This window comes from Oreochromis aureus, linkage group 19, assembly GCF_013358895.1.
Source record: "Oreochromis aureus strain Israel breed Guangdong linkage group 19, ZZ_aureus, whole genome shotgun sequence".
In the NCBI taxonomy this organism is placed as follows: Eukaryota; Metazoa; Chordata; class Actinopteri; order Cichliformes; family Cichlidae; genus Oreochromis; species Oreochromis aureus.
This window is the reverse complement of record NC_052960.1, coordinates 22,512,560-22,527,289: the sequence shown is the minus strand read 5'-3', so window position 1 is coordinate 22,527,289 and position 14,730 is coordinate 22,512,560. Positions and strand designations below refer to the sequence as shown.

At 40.5% G+C, this 14,730-nt stretch overlaps 1 long non-coding RNA gene across 1 annotated transcript; it reads right to left on the bottom strand.

Moving 5' to 3' along the window:
- Positions 1–9,393: 9,393 nt before the first annotated feature.
- LOC116322343 lies at positions 9,394–11,052 on the bottom strand. The gene is made up of 4 exons (XR_004199636.2): positions 10,939–11,052; positions 10,805–10,850; positions 10,379–10,389; positions 9,394–9,615 (listed from the first exon to the last, which is right to left on the bottom strand). It is a non-coding gene; the product is annotated as an uncharacterized LOC116322343 (long non-coding RNA).
- Between the last annotated feature and the right edge of the window lie 3,678 nt (positions 11,053–14,730).

Here is a 14,730-nt window from a genome sequence, read left to right as displayed (position 1 = left end):
CACATGCTTTATTTCGTTTTTACTAAATGCGCAGGTCATTGTCATTAATTTTTAAATGTAACACGCTGAGGCCTGTAAGGCTCGGCACCCAGGTAGCCTTTGGTGCTCATTTAGCACAAAAAAAGCCTAAAGACTGCTATGAAAAACCACTGTGGCACACATTTTTGTCCACTGCTCACCCACCAGCTCAGACTGCAACAGTGATAATGCCATCGTCTTTGTCTGCCATGGTATTTAACATTGTTATACTATGTAACACAGCACATGCCCTTGCCTGTGTTAAAGAGTCCATGATAAACTGGATCTGTAATGTCAACCAAATAGTGCGTCATTAGACTGATAGGTGTAGAAAAACTTTGAAGTTGTAAAGAGCACACCCAAAATTCATGTTATTTTGTCATTTTTTTGTACGGTGTATTGATTTATCTGCTACCTTGTTAACAAATCATCCTCATAACTTGCAGATTAAAGTGTAGCACAATGATGCATCACCACAGGCCATCTAAAACGGTTTAAGCCTCCCGAAACAGATACTTGTGTAGAGTGTTATGGAGCTGACAACTTAAATGAAAGTTGCGACACATTATGTGTATGCCCATTATGTAACTATAATTGGAATACGTTTCAATAATCAGGAACTTGCGTCAGTGTCCAAATATCTATGGACCTCACTGTATATTGGCACTATAATTCTTCTCTTTTTATGCATATTTAGGGTCTGCAGAGCTAAGTGGAGCTCTGAGAGAACAGAGATATGAGCATCTCTCAGCTTTTATGTCCTGTCATACCTGTTTTTTAGCTTCCACTGTCAGTTGAGACCATAATAATAAGACAACAATCCCTTATTTTTCTGACAAACATGTCAAACCCCTCAGGGTTTTGACATGTTTGCATGGCAAGGGCAATTTTGTTCTCTCATGAAGAACACAACACAGGGTGTGCCGACTGATTTCATCCTGCCAATCAAACTCAGACAGTGTGAGTCCAAACTTGGCATGGTACACTCACACTCATGCTGTTCCTCTCTGCATTCATGTCTTAAAGACGTTAGGGTGTGACTGTTCAACTGTATCTAAATAAATGCTTGTTTTCCACAACTAGGTATTTTTCTTTTCGATTTAGAGAGCTATGTCCAATAACTAACAAAAAATTGCAGTAAGGGGGGCTGCATAGGTGCCATTCTTGATTCTTTACTGAAACCTAATTAATTTTCTGTGTGGGGAAAAGAAGTACCAGTCCCAGACTTTTAGTCTTCCTGTGTCTGAATAGTGTGTGTGGAAAGAATAGAAGAGAGGTGCTGAAAAAATTGACTGGAATTTGACAGTATTGTTTGCAACTGCGCAGATTGAAACAGGTAAAAAGCTTGGAGGCAAATTTTGGTGACCTGAAGAACCTGTTCCTCTGTCCCCCAACCGCTCTGACATGCTCAAGTCCACCAAACTGACAAAGTAAACTTCAAACAGTGAACATCACACTGTTAGCGCTGTTGCTAAAACAGATGCCTGCACACTGTTCACAAGGTGACCAGTGCAACCAGTATCCATACTGTATAGGGTTCTCTGACCTTAAATGGACAGCTGATTTCATTTATGTGTATATCATCACATCACAACAAGAAAAAACTGTGACTTTTTGTCAAAGTTTCCATTATTTATACTGATAATATGTCACCAGCACATTTGGCTAAAACAGAGTAGAAACATTTTTGCTTGGTAATTGACTGTAATCATTTAACCAAATTGTTGGTCACTGAATTCTTGTTGTTTTCTGGTTTCTTTTAAAAATTTCATCTATTAAAAACATTAGCTGATCTTGAATTGAAATGTTGGCCCTGCTTTGTCGCTGCCAGAGTTCCCAACAACATTCGCCCTGCTTCCGCTCCTCCGGAGCTCCACACACCATCTGGTTCCAATCTGTCAGAGGTCTCCACACCATCTCAGTTTTTCCTCCACCGCTCACTCTCCAACCTCTCTGTCTGTCTATTCATCACCTGCGTTGCCGCCAGCATCTGGGCACCAACAAAGATTCTCTTTTTTTTTAAGTTGGCCGATGATGAAATAATATCAGAATTCCTGCAGCCTGCTAATGATGAAACTGAGTTTAATGTTTTTGAAACTGCCGATGACAAAGTAATGTCTTGGGTTTCTGAGCTAGTAGATAAGCCAGTGTCTGTCAGACTGGTTTATGACAAGCAGGAAAATTCTGCTGCTAAGCCAGAAAGTTTAAAGACTCGACAAGGTGGTGTTTTTACAACTGAGTTCGCTGTTGAGCAAGCAATTCCAGAACTGTTTAAATCTGCCTAGACTGTCATGGACTGCCACCTTGTTGTCATTGAGACTGTGGGTGACTGTCAGCCTTTATTTATGATGACTGTCGCTCCTCCTGTGAGTACTGTGAGCTATCTCCTCCGCCTGTTCCTGCTTCCAGGGCGGCTATGGTCCAGCCTTCTCCTTCACCTATACCAGTTCCTCAGGTTGGAGCACCTGTCCCTGCACCCGTGCCTTTTCCAAGGAGTAGAGTGGCCAGGCTACAACATCAGCCTCAGTTACCAGAAGGGCTGTTCCGAGATGTTTGAAGGACCAAGTGTTCAAAGTTAAATTGGGCACAAAGAACCAGGCTGAATAACAACATCCTGAATTCATCAAGAATCTTATATGGAATTGCATCATACTACATCACTGTCATCAGGTGGGGACAATGTTGAGGGGTTGCTGCTGCTCCTGCTGCTGATAGTGTTGGAGGGCAGGGCTGTGTTGATCTGCGACTGTAGACATTAAAAAATAATAAAATGCAGGGATTGGTGACAGCGCGTCGAACCATAAGGTAAGAGAAAAAACTGTGGGAAATAAACTGAAACCGAATAAAACTGAAACAATACAGACAGAGGTGTGTTTGTGTACTATTGTGTACTAACTTTCCCATGTTGCTTGTCTGTGTTTATTGTGCTATGGTGTGTTGATATCTGTGCATTCCTCTATTATCCTTTTGTGTTACACATTTCGATGTTTTTTTCCTCGCTACCTGGCCTGACCTGTCTCCCCAATGTGATGTTTGTGTATTGTATGTACGGTCGGCAAGGTCTGTCATCTCGGTTGCGGGCAAAAGACCTGCAACTGACAAATAAAGGCTATCTCATCTCTCATCATATAAAAGTTCATAAAAGGACAGAGAATGTTTTGTTGCACTGTTGTACAGTGCACACACAGCACGCTCATTTGTTTTAATTTGTCGCTCTTTGCGAGCATGTTCCCGGCTCGTAACCAGTCCGCTCTGTTGTCAAGGGTGAGCATTGGTTAATGGTCATCCTGTGACGGATGCAAGCCAAATCCTTTCATTTAGCAAAATGGAAGGATAAGAAATTTGAGGAGACCAGCACTGAGTGTTTTTTTGTGCTGTGAAGTTTTTTTATTTTATAAAAGATAGGAGGTAAATCTAGGTGAGTCAGATTCCTTTTGTTTGGCTTTCACTGAGTCAAAGTTATTGTGTTGCCTTTCTCTTATAACTCCCACTTAACATAAATGGTCACCAAAAATAACAATAGGTACAATGAAATCATGCAGTTTTTAGAAGCAGCTTACAGCCACCTTCTTGAAATGCCGTGAGTCACACTGTAAACTTAACATGTTGCTGTTCTGTAAAGAATTCTTAAGATATGAGCAGTAAATGATCGAAACTATGAATATTGTTTGAATGGCCTTTGGACTTAGTCAAAGTCATCTACATTGTACATTGCTGAGATTTTCAGCTTCTCTCCTCTTGCTTTTTCTGATGTCTTTGATATGTGTGTTTTCCAACGAGGGGTATCTGTTCTGGCCTAACAAGAGGAGGAAACTGGTTCTCTTCTTTCCTGCACGACATCTTCCAACCACGGAAGCTATTTGAGCAATTTAAACTTCTCTTTTGTTGTTTCTTTTGTGTTTGATTTTGTGGTCATTTTCTTTTCTTTTTTCTTTTTTTTTTCTTTTTTTTTTTTTTAACCTGTCTCGTTTGGTTCTTTTGCCATCAGAATTATTGTCTAAAGGCGAAGAAAGATGCCCAATGGATTTACTTTACCAAATGGACCATCCCAGGCTTGTCGTAATGGTCCATTTGATTCACCTTTTATTGTTTATTTTATTTTCACTTGCTGAATACGGGACAGACTTGACTGGGGGAAGGAAAGGGGAGAAAGAAAGAGGAAAGAAAAACAGCGGGAAGAGGGACGGGGAAAAGGGCAAAAACCAAAACCAACAAAATAAGCAGACAAAAAAATACATATATCGATCACCTGGATCACCTGTTGAGAAAGAAAGAAGAAAGCAAGCAGAAGAAAACGAGAGTAATAAACATCATCACAATGATCTATGGGAATATGACAGTAAATACTAAATATTAAACATTATTGTGCAGCACGTAAGATCGACAGCGCACAGTGTGCTTTGAGGTAAGAGCCAAAAAGGGTGTAGTTTGCGTGTGTGATCACCCGTGTGTACACCTGTGAGCATGGACGCTTGTTTTTTTTTTTTTTTTAAAAGGTTCCTTCATGTAATGATCGGCTAGAGGGTGTGGGGGCCACTGCCCCGTCCTCCAGGGCATGAAGCAGGTATGGAGGAGATCAAAACTCCAGACATCCAGAGGCCCCAGAACACAAGAGACCAAGGAAGACCAACAGAGGGCAGCAGCGCCACTATCCCAGAAAGAGCTGAGGAGAGTCCCAGATGAGGGGTCACTCAGCAGCCGCGGAGCAGAAGCCAGGGGGGGTTGCAGTGACGTGCCCGTGAGCTCCGCCGGCAGCCAGCTGTGCCAGAGTGACTGAGCTCCGGGCCGAGAGGCCGAGGGCACCCCGCCTCCGAAGTGGCCCGAGCGAGCCCCAGGCTCCAGGCCCCGATAAGCAGCCGCCAAGGAGTGAGCGGTGTGTACCTGGGCGCCCACCCCGGACACACAGAACCACCAACGCACCGATGTCTGAGGGCGTCCGCCACCGGCAGGGGAAGTGGTGGGGAGATAGGCCTCCAAACCTTGGAGGGCCTGAGATGTCCCCAGAGAGGTGGGGTCTGATACCCAACCTGACATATAGACACAGACATACAGGCACACACAGATACAAACATCCATTTCTACCCTCATGCTCTCATAAGCAATTATTCCACACTCAACCAACGTGGAGACAGACATAAAGAGACGCTGTACACACAATCACTCTCCCCAAGCGTACTCTAAGAACCGGGTCTGGGTGCCCTTGTCCCTGGAGGGGGAAACTGCACCCAGACCCAGGTGGTGTTACCCTTTTCCCTGCGGTGGGGAGAAGCAGACTGCCCCGACTCCGTAGCAGCAGGGAGGCCCCACATTCCAGACCCCAGTCGGACGGCCAACTCCTCCTCCCGGCCCCCCGCTCCAGCAGGCCGCAGAGAACGGGGGTGTGTGAAGACTCCAAACCTCCCTCCACCCGCTCGTATGTAGTGTTGATGCACGTGTGTTCTAAGGTGCATTTAAAACCCAGGAGGGCATGGAGCTACCTGCCAGAGTAGCAGGTAAGCGCATAGCCCCTCCTGCTAGCCCTCAATGTCTACGTGTATTTAAAATTGAGAGGTGGGCAACGACGCCAGGGGTGAGGTGTACACCCTGATGGTAATTTGGATTCTGTGTGGCGTGCCCACCCCAAGATCCCTATATGTATGTGTAATGAGAGTGTGAGTAATGTGAATGTCTAAGGTGTGGGATAAAATTGAGGCAGAGGCAGCCAGAAGGGGACAGAGGGGGGGGGGGGGATGCCTTCCCTGCATCCTGGTGACACACCCCTACCCCAAGGCCCTGCATGTGTGGGTGATTGTGGTGGAGCGGGAGGAGGGAGGCAGCTGGAGATGGGGAGGGAAGGAAGGGAGGGGCAAGTAACCCCTCCCTGGGGCCAGCTCCCCCGCTGACCCCAGTAGGCACCCCCATACTCTGCAACCCGCCAAGGAAAGGGGGGCCCAGGCCCATCCGGACCGGGGCCCAGCGCGGCAGCGCTGCCCGTCCCCACAGAGCCCGGGACAGTCCACCCGACCCCACCACAGAGAAAACTGCACCCATCCCATCATCCACTCATCTTCCAGACTACACTAGACAATAGACGCCCAGGCTGAGATCTTCCTCCACCTCTCCTGTATCTCCCCCTCCTGCAGAGAGAGTTCCTGAAGAGAGGAAAGCTCCTGCAAGATGTGACAACCTCCCCCACCAGTTGAAGAGCCCCCCAGGTGGCTCGATGCACCGGCGGCACCCTGCGCCAGGGCCGGGCCCCCATACACCCACCCGCCCACAACCCCGGCAACACACCAACCAGGACCCAGCCCCTGAGGCCCGGCCAGGGCCCCGGCCCAGAGAGGTCATTTTCTTTTCTGACGTTGGACGGCATTCAAGGGGGGAAACCAGGCTCTTTGTGACTGTAGCTTCCCTTCTTTTTACTTTTTGCCATCTCTTGTTGGATGTTAATGCTGTTTTATGGCGTTAGAATGATGTTACCTGAGGTGCTTTAATACTGTGCCTTATATTAATCTCATATTAATCAAAAACTGCCATATAATCATATAGTGTAGTATTAAGTGGACACAGCCCTGAATAATAAAGGCATTAGAATATGTGTCCTTCAGTTGTAGACTCTCGCCCACGTTTGCCTGCAGAACAGTAGATAACAGCGAACCATCTTCTAGTGGAAACTTACTGAAATGCTGTTGTTTAGACTAGAATAGGGTGTCCGGTAATAAAACTGTCAAGTGCCCGTCATCATTTTGAGATCCGCGGAAACGTGTCATGCAGGCTGCATCTCCCTTCTAGAAGTATTGTGAAAGAGAAATAAAGTGTTAAATGGTCTACTGAGCAGTGTTTTGTCTTCCATCGGATGCCTCTGAGGAATCAACAGAACTCGCTGAAGAGTTGGTATTTAACAATGGCTAACGTTTTTATTGTTTGTCATAGTTTGTTAATAAATTATCCAAATTCTGAGTCTTACTGTGTTTTAGAATGCCTTTCTGAGGGTTGTAGTCACATATAAATGAATTTTACTTAGATATTACTATAATAAATCTACAGTTACTGTCAAATTTTCACACAGTCATCGAGGTCATTTTAAGGTTTTAATGATTGACTGCAACAATGAAATGACTGTAAATAGTGATTGTGTGAGTACAATCTTTAGTCAGTTAAATCTTTTAATAAATGCATGCTGCTGAAGGTTCGACAATGCTTTTTAACTCGGTCAAGGCTTGTTAACATCTTGTTAGTGATTATCAAAAGCACTTAATTAAGAATACGATAGTCAAAGGAACTCAGTGACGATCTGAGAAGAAGAACTGCAGCTTTACACAAATTGGGAAGGCCTCTAAACAACTACATATTCCAAAATAATCAGTTCAAACATGCTGGAACTGGTCTGTGGGGAGAAGAGAGTTGAGCTGACAGAGAGAAAGCAACACTTGTAGCATCCTGTCTGACTTGGTATTTACGATAATTATACACAACTTGGTGCACACCTTTCATTGTCTTAATGTATCCATACAAAACTAGATCTGATGCCTTACATCATGCAAGCTGGTTGGCTGGTGTGTTACGAGACAAAAAAATGTCCCCTGATATGTTTCATGATAGGTGAGAAAGAGTTTTGCAAGTCGCAGCCAAACTTTTTACAGAATTCTTAAATTAGTTATTTATTTTCTGGCACATAGCTGCATCTGATACTTTGTTAATAAATCAACTCATAGCCTTACAATGCCATACAGAAACACATCGGAGCTGCGTACTTAAACGGAGTGAAGTTTGATTGATGCTACATCTTGGTATGTCTGCTCGATGTGAACAGGCACAAACTTGAATCACTTACATCAGCTCTAAAGGTGCAGTCTTTAAAGTAGTGTTTAAAACAATAAATGAATGTCTGTAAATAAATAAAAAACTATGGAATATATGATAATAATAATAATAAGTTGGTGAACAATAATTCAACAAGTCTATAGTTTTCCGAACTAGATCTTTCCTCCTGTTTCCTTCTTTGTTTTTCTAATCTTTCACAAGAAAATAAACGTATGCTTTTGTCAAAGGCCTATGATATCCCCTGGTGGAGACTTTTAATAGTTCAACCACTTTGGAAGCAACCGATTTTGGATTCTGGGATATCTAAACCAAATTTTGTATTGCTTCGTCTGTGGAGACTCTGCGGATCTGACTTGTTTTTCCTGCCCATCTCATAGATGCTTGATCGCATTGAGCACTGCTGAATTTGGAAGCCAGTGTAACACCTCAAACATGTCAATGTGCTCCTCAAATCATTCCTGAACCCTTTCTGCTTTTAGGCACCGAGCATTATCCTGCTGAAAGAGGCCACAGCCATTAGGGAATAATGTTTGCAAAAAAGGGTGGAAATGGTGTGCAGGTAGGTGATACATGTCAAAGTAACATGCACATGGATGGCAGGGTAAAATGTTAAAGCAATAATCAGCATTTTAAGAATTACTGCTTTTTGTATATGTTTTTTTTTTTTTTTCCGGTTGATTAAATTTGCTTTGCATAACAACTGGACTAATATGTAATTACAGTCACACTGCACCAAGTTTCAAGCAAATGGTTAAAGATCTTTTCTGTTTTCTTGTAGAGAGTTCACTTAGAAGACCAAATGTTTTTTCTCTGCAGTTTTTATTTGGACAATTTCCAGTCTTATTGTCACTGTGAAGAAACGAAGCAGCGGTACGGTTGTTAGTCCAAAACTTATTTTTAGTTTTATGTACCTATCAATTAAAATAGCTACTTAATGACCCTCATAAGTGCTGTCAGATGAACTTTGTTATCTCTGGACTAAAACACTATTACACATTACATATGTAATATGTAATATGTAATATCTTATTCATCGTGCTATGGAATTGTTGTTGGTGTGTCAGGTTATCTATAACATAATGGTGCCTAACGCTGTTTAGAGAGTCCCATTGTGAATGTTCGCCTACAGCCCAAACAGAATATGAAATCCCCACTGAACTGGGGTGTATATATCAAAATCTTCACGCTACTAAAAAAATGTGTAAGATGTAAACATGTTGCCCAAGAGTGATCGCCATAAGGAAGCTGGAAGAATGAGGCCTCCATGAAGCAAAGGTGATAAGAAATCGTACAAACTGGTCATAAGATTGATTTTTATATTTAATACTGTCATAACAATTTGGGAGTGACTTTATCTTTGTCTTAAAGCATGTTGGCATTGATGCCTGTTTATATTGATTATCCCATTTTTTGACAACTCCTTAACTTAAGGCACATTGTATTTCTTAGCCATGTCATTTTAGTCATCAGCAAATGGTTAATGGTTATTGTAAAAGCTTTTGTTTTGAATAAATGTGCCACTGTGGGCTCTGCTAGAAACTCATTTTTAAGTGAATAAAGGACACAGTCTTGTTGTTTTCTATGTTAGTTTATTAAAGACATCTTTATCTCTTAGAAATGATGATGATTCATTATTTATCTGGGACCAGTAGGTGCTTTTCCTTTTGCTTGTTCTTGGCCTTTTCCATGCCCATGTCCATGTTCTTGGGGTTTTCCTTTCCCTTGTTCTTGGCCTTTTCCTTGCCCATGTCCATGTTCTTGGGCTTTTCCTTTCCCTTGTTCTTGGCCTTTTCCCTGTTAACAACCATGAGAAAAAATGAAAACATTTTTTGAAACTCACTTTGCAGCAAACTCAAAAGTTGCATTTTTGCCGTGGTTGGGTACCAAGCTTGTTTTTAAGGGAATCGGTGATCTCTTGTGAATTGGCGTTCCCCACAAATCTCACCTTCCGTGAATTGTTTTGGCATTTTTTGCCCTTAGGATTTTATGCACAGCACGGCCAGCGCTGATGGGTTGAAGACGGAGGGCCCATTTCTGCTAGTTTTTACTGCTATTTAAATTATATCTAAGTAAGGGGGTTCAGGGGTACAGAGAGAAATGTGACAACAGCTTGCAAAGACACTCAGAGAAAAGCAGTTTTGTCTGAGCGGTGACACTCAAACTGCTATGGAGCATTTAATGTGTGAAATGGAAACCTAGCCCCAGCAACAAAGCTAAACAGATTTATTTTGTGTGACTTGTGAAATATTTTATAGAGAAACCAAAAAGATTCAAATGGGAAGTATCGACTTATTTTGTAAGAGAAAATTTGAATTGATGATTTCAGAGTGAGTAAAGTACTTAAAAAAAGTATCCCAACCATAGGAAGAGAAAATGACAAAGTAGCATCAACCAGTAAAGCAAAACAGCAGAAAGTACACAAGTGAAAGTTTTCTTTCACAATCTGATCCTTTTCCTGGAGCTTGATTTTTAGAGAGGAAGGTTGCTTCGTTAGGACAAGTTTGTTATGCTGTTTGTCACAGGTGTGAAACAATGTAAGCAAAATTAATTCACTCACCTGGGCTTTGGCTGTATTTGAAAAAAAAAATGCAAACAACACAAATCAAAATTCGTAACTTAAAAAATACTAGACAGAATATAAGAAGCAGAAGACTCAGCAAATGTGTTAAATAATGTGTTAAATAATTTTGCAGAACGACAGTATAGACAATGCTGCCTCTCAGAGGGAGCTGAAGTTATATTAAATAAAGAGCACACTGTTCTTAAATCAAACACTGAAATGATTTTGAACAAGAATTTAACATATAGCTACATTTGCACAACTATACCCATCTGTCTAATTGAAGAGTAGAAAAATGCAAATAAAACAAATGAGCTGTGCACAAGTGCAGTGAACATACATGCAGCAGTAGCACAGTTTTTCAGCCTAATTACTACATGTCAATGATCTCGATATAAACAAATATCTGAATCAGAGACTTACGGTCGCTCATTTTGACTTGTTTAGAAGTGCAGTAAAAAGTTTTCACCTGGAAAAGATAAAAGTAGAAGAAAATTAAGTGTTAAACTTTTACTGCAATCAATCTTCACAAGCAATCAACATTGTCAGCTACATACCCGATGCAGAAAGCAGAGTAATTTGTGTCTGACGTCTGTTTTCACAGCTGTATTTATAGGGCAGAGTTTGAGATGAAGAATGAGGATGTTTTAGTGTGGGGCAGGGTGTAACCTGTAAATTACAGGTTGGCTTTTGTTCTGCTCTGAAACACCAAACCTGGCGGATGCAACCACCGTCTCTGCAGCAAATGTGCTGCACAGAAAACAAATCCAAATCAAGTTCCAACTTTTTTATTAGAAAAAATACTTACATGGTAGTTTGCTTAATATTATGGTGTTGTTTTTATCTGCAAATAGTCAGTATAGTAAAAGTATTTGTAAAAGGCACAACTTTTAAGTAAGCTGTCATTTTCTTAGACTTAGAGCAAGACTTTAGTGCTAAAGACTAACTAAAGAGCCTCACAAAGACAGCAAAACAAAAATTGTGATGTGTGTGCAGTTGTTTGAAAAAGCCTCGGGCCAGCCTTCATTTCTTATAATTTGCTTTCCAAGAAGCCAGACTTTCTTGGAAGCAGTCTTGAGCAATAGAGATCCAGGCTTTGTGACAGCCTTTTTCTTCTTCTTCTTCTTCTTCTTTTTTTTTTTTTTTTTTTTTTGAAGATTAGCTTATTTTAAGGAGAATATTTTGTAGTTTGTTAGGCCACTTAACACCATGAATCATTCAAGCAGAGCAAAGGTAGTTAAGGGATTATCTGGCGTTATGTCTACACGCAACAGCCACACCAAAATCTTTACAGGCAACCTACAAAAAAAAAAACAAATCAAAAACCCCAAACCATATATAAACTTTATATTTTATTCATGTATTTAGTTTATGTATTACATCTCACTGTTTGCATATTTAAGTTTACCATTCCCATCCTATACACGTCCTTATTTAATATCAAGAAACGTATTCCTTTATGTTTCAGTTTTTCTTTTTTCTTTTATTTATATTATTTACTGTGTATGCTGTTAGGACTTTTAATTACTCAGTAAAAAGGAGTAATTTTGCACCAACTAGGTGATTTCTCAGAGCTATCAAATTTATCATATAACGGCGCTGTTTGCAGTTTGACCCTAAAATTGAGAAAACTGGAAGAGGGGTGGGCAAAACAATAAATGTCAGGCCTGATACTATCCACAGCACTACAGTATTTGAAAGTCATGTCTTTAAAACGCCGTAAAGAAATAAGCAAATAAGAGATGCATCTGGTCCTTGAATCAATCCATCTAATGTTCACTGAAGTCTCATAAAGCCTCATGAAATGGTCTCAGTGTAAAGTCGGCTGTTAAGCAGCTAATCTTAAGGAAGGGAAACAGGGAGAAAAGGCTGGGCCGTGTCCCAGACTACTCAAGAACTGGCCTGAAAATCAGTGGCAACAGGTCTTATTGAGTGATGAATCCAAATTTGAAATATGTTGTTCAAATCATAATCAATATATAAGAGAGGAGGAGGACAGGAGGGAGGTACAAGTGGTTTTGGTGGATTTTTTCTTTTTTTTCTTTTTTTTTTTTTTTACTTATATACAGTATTTGCATGTATAATTGCATGTTTAAATAAGTCACCCAACATGTTTCCCATTTTCTTAGGGAAATATAATATATAGCCTGTCAAGATTTTTGCACAGCACTATTAGTGTGCCACTCCCAGTACACACAAGATGTGTCTGGCTCCAGTTGTGGCCTGAAAAACCATCCAGAACTGAAGCTAGAAAACTGGTTTTGTGTCTCTCTGTCTCACTCCTCCTCCTTCAAGCCACTGCAGTTAATTAAATGGGATGTTTTAAACCTGTATTTTGTTATTTGTTTTGGTTTTAATAGATGTGACCAATCTATTTTCCGTTGCTGGGTTGGGTTCGAAGGAGGACACCAAATCCTACAGTCTAAATGGTTTCTTTTCTTTTTGTGCAGCCAACTGACTTGTCTTTGGTTATTTAGTGTTGATGTCGGTTTGTGGGTTGTTCGTTTTTTTGTTTATCAACAGTGAAAAAAGAAGAAGTAGGTTTGACTGATTTTAGTTATTTTAGACAGCTTTTGTGGAAAGCCCTTCTGATTATATTCATTAATGAATATTCAGTACAGTATATTCAGTACAGTACTGTATGCTCAACACTTCTTTAGATGCTCCTTTTCACTTTCCAAAGTGCATTGGTTCTTTCTCATAATCTGGAATTAATAATGTCTAAACCAACTGAGTACAGTGAGACAGGGCGTTGTTTGAAAAGTTTAGTCTAGTACTTGGGAGCGCAAAAAGAATTGCCAAAACACGTTGCTTTGTCCATTCTTGTTCATAATACCACCCTCAATCTCTGGCTTGTTACATCCCTGGTGTGAAACATCACATCAGGTGATTAAAAGAGACAAATATCTCGTGACTTAGGTGATGTCAGAAGAGTTTTGAACAACACACCCAAAGTTCTTAGAAATCTAAGCGATCTGTTCTCGAATGTTCTAGCCTGTGGGCATGTCTGTTCCATCGCAACATGCAGGAACTTGAACGTTTGATGCAAACATCTTACTGCCCTGAAAATGTTACAGTACTTGGTTCAGGAGAAAAAACAACAACAACAACAACAAAAAACGTTAATGAAAATCTCAAATAAAATTTAATGTATTGACATCCCAGTACTGTTTTTTTTTCTCCAGAAGAAAAGGCAGTGGTGCGTCCGTAGAGGACTACTGTCAGTGAAAAGAAATTATGAAATAAACAGATGAAAGTGGAAATAAGACAAAAGCACATGAAAACTGAACGACTCTTAAAAATGCAGTTTTTTATATTTATTTTATCAATGGTAGTAGTAATTTATATTTCTTTATTATTTATTTTGTTGTTTATATTTATAAATGTTTGTTTTTCCAATACTTTTCATAGCGTGCTTGGTTTTTGTTTACCTTAAACATTTCTCATAAAAAAGTGTCTCGGTTAAATAACCTGCATCTCATTTCTTTTGATATGACAGGTCTTATGGAATGAGCTTTAAGACCTCAAGAGTCTACAATACATATTGATTTTGATTATATATAGAAAAGCACATCTGAAATGCAAAAGTGAGGTCTGAGGTGAAACTACAGTGTGATTATTACAATCCCCATATACCAGTATCATTTCCTAAATGTTGCCAATGCAAGGGTCCAAAGCAATGCAGTTTTTAAAATCCCCATGTATCATTCTCTATATGCCTTTATGTTATCAATCCATATAAGAGCAGTAAGAAATACAGTGGGATGCAAAGGTTTGGGCAACCTTGTTAAAAGTCATTATTTTCCTGTATAAATCGTTGGTTGTTACAATAAAAAATGTCAGTTAAATATATCATATAGGAGACACACACAGTGATATTTGAGAAGTGAAATGAAGTTTATTGGATTTACAGATAGTGTGCAATAATTGTTTAAACAAAATCAGGCAGGTGCATTAATTTCTGTTGCCATTTTATTGATTCCAAAACCTTTAGAACTAATTATTGGAACTCAAACTGGCTTGGTAAGCTCAGTGACCCCTGACCTACATACACAGGTGAATCTAATAATAAGAAAGAGTATTTAAGGGGTCAATTGTAAGTTTCCCTCCCCTTTTAATTTTCTCTGACGAGTAGCAACATGGGGGTCTCAAAACAACTCTCAAATGATCTGAAGACAAAGATTGTTCACCATCATGGTTTAGGGGAAGGATACAGAAAGCTGTCTCAGAGATTTAAGCTGTCTGTTTCCACAGTTAGGAACATATTGAGAAAATGGAAGACCACAGGCTCAGTTCAAGTTAAGGCTTGAAGTGGCAGACCAAGAAAAATCTCGGATAGACAGAAGCGA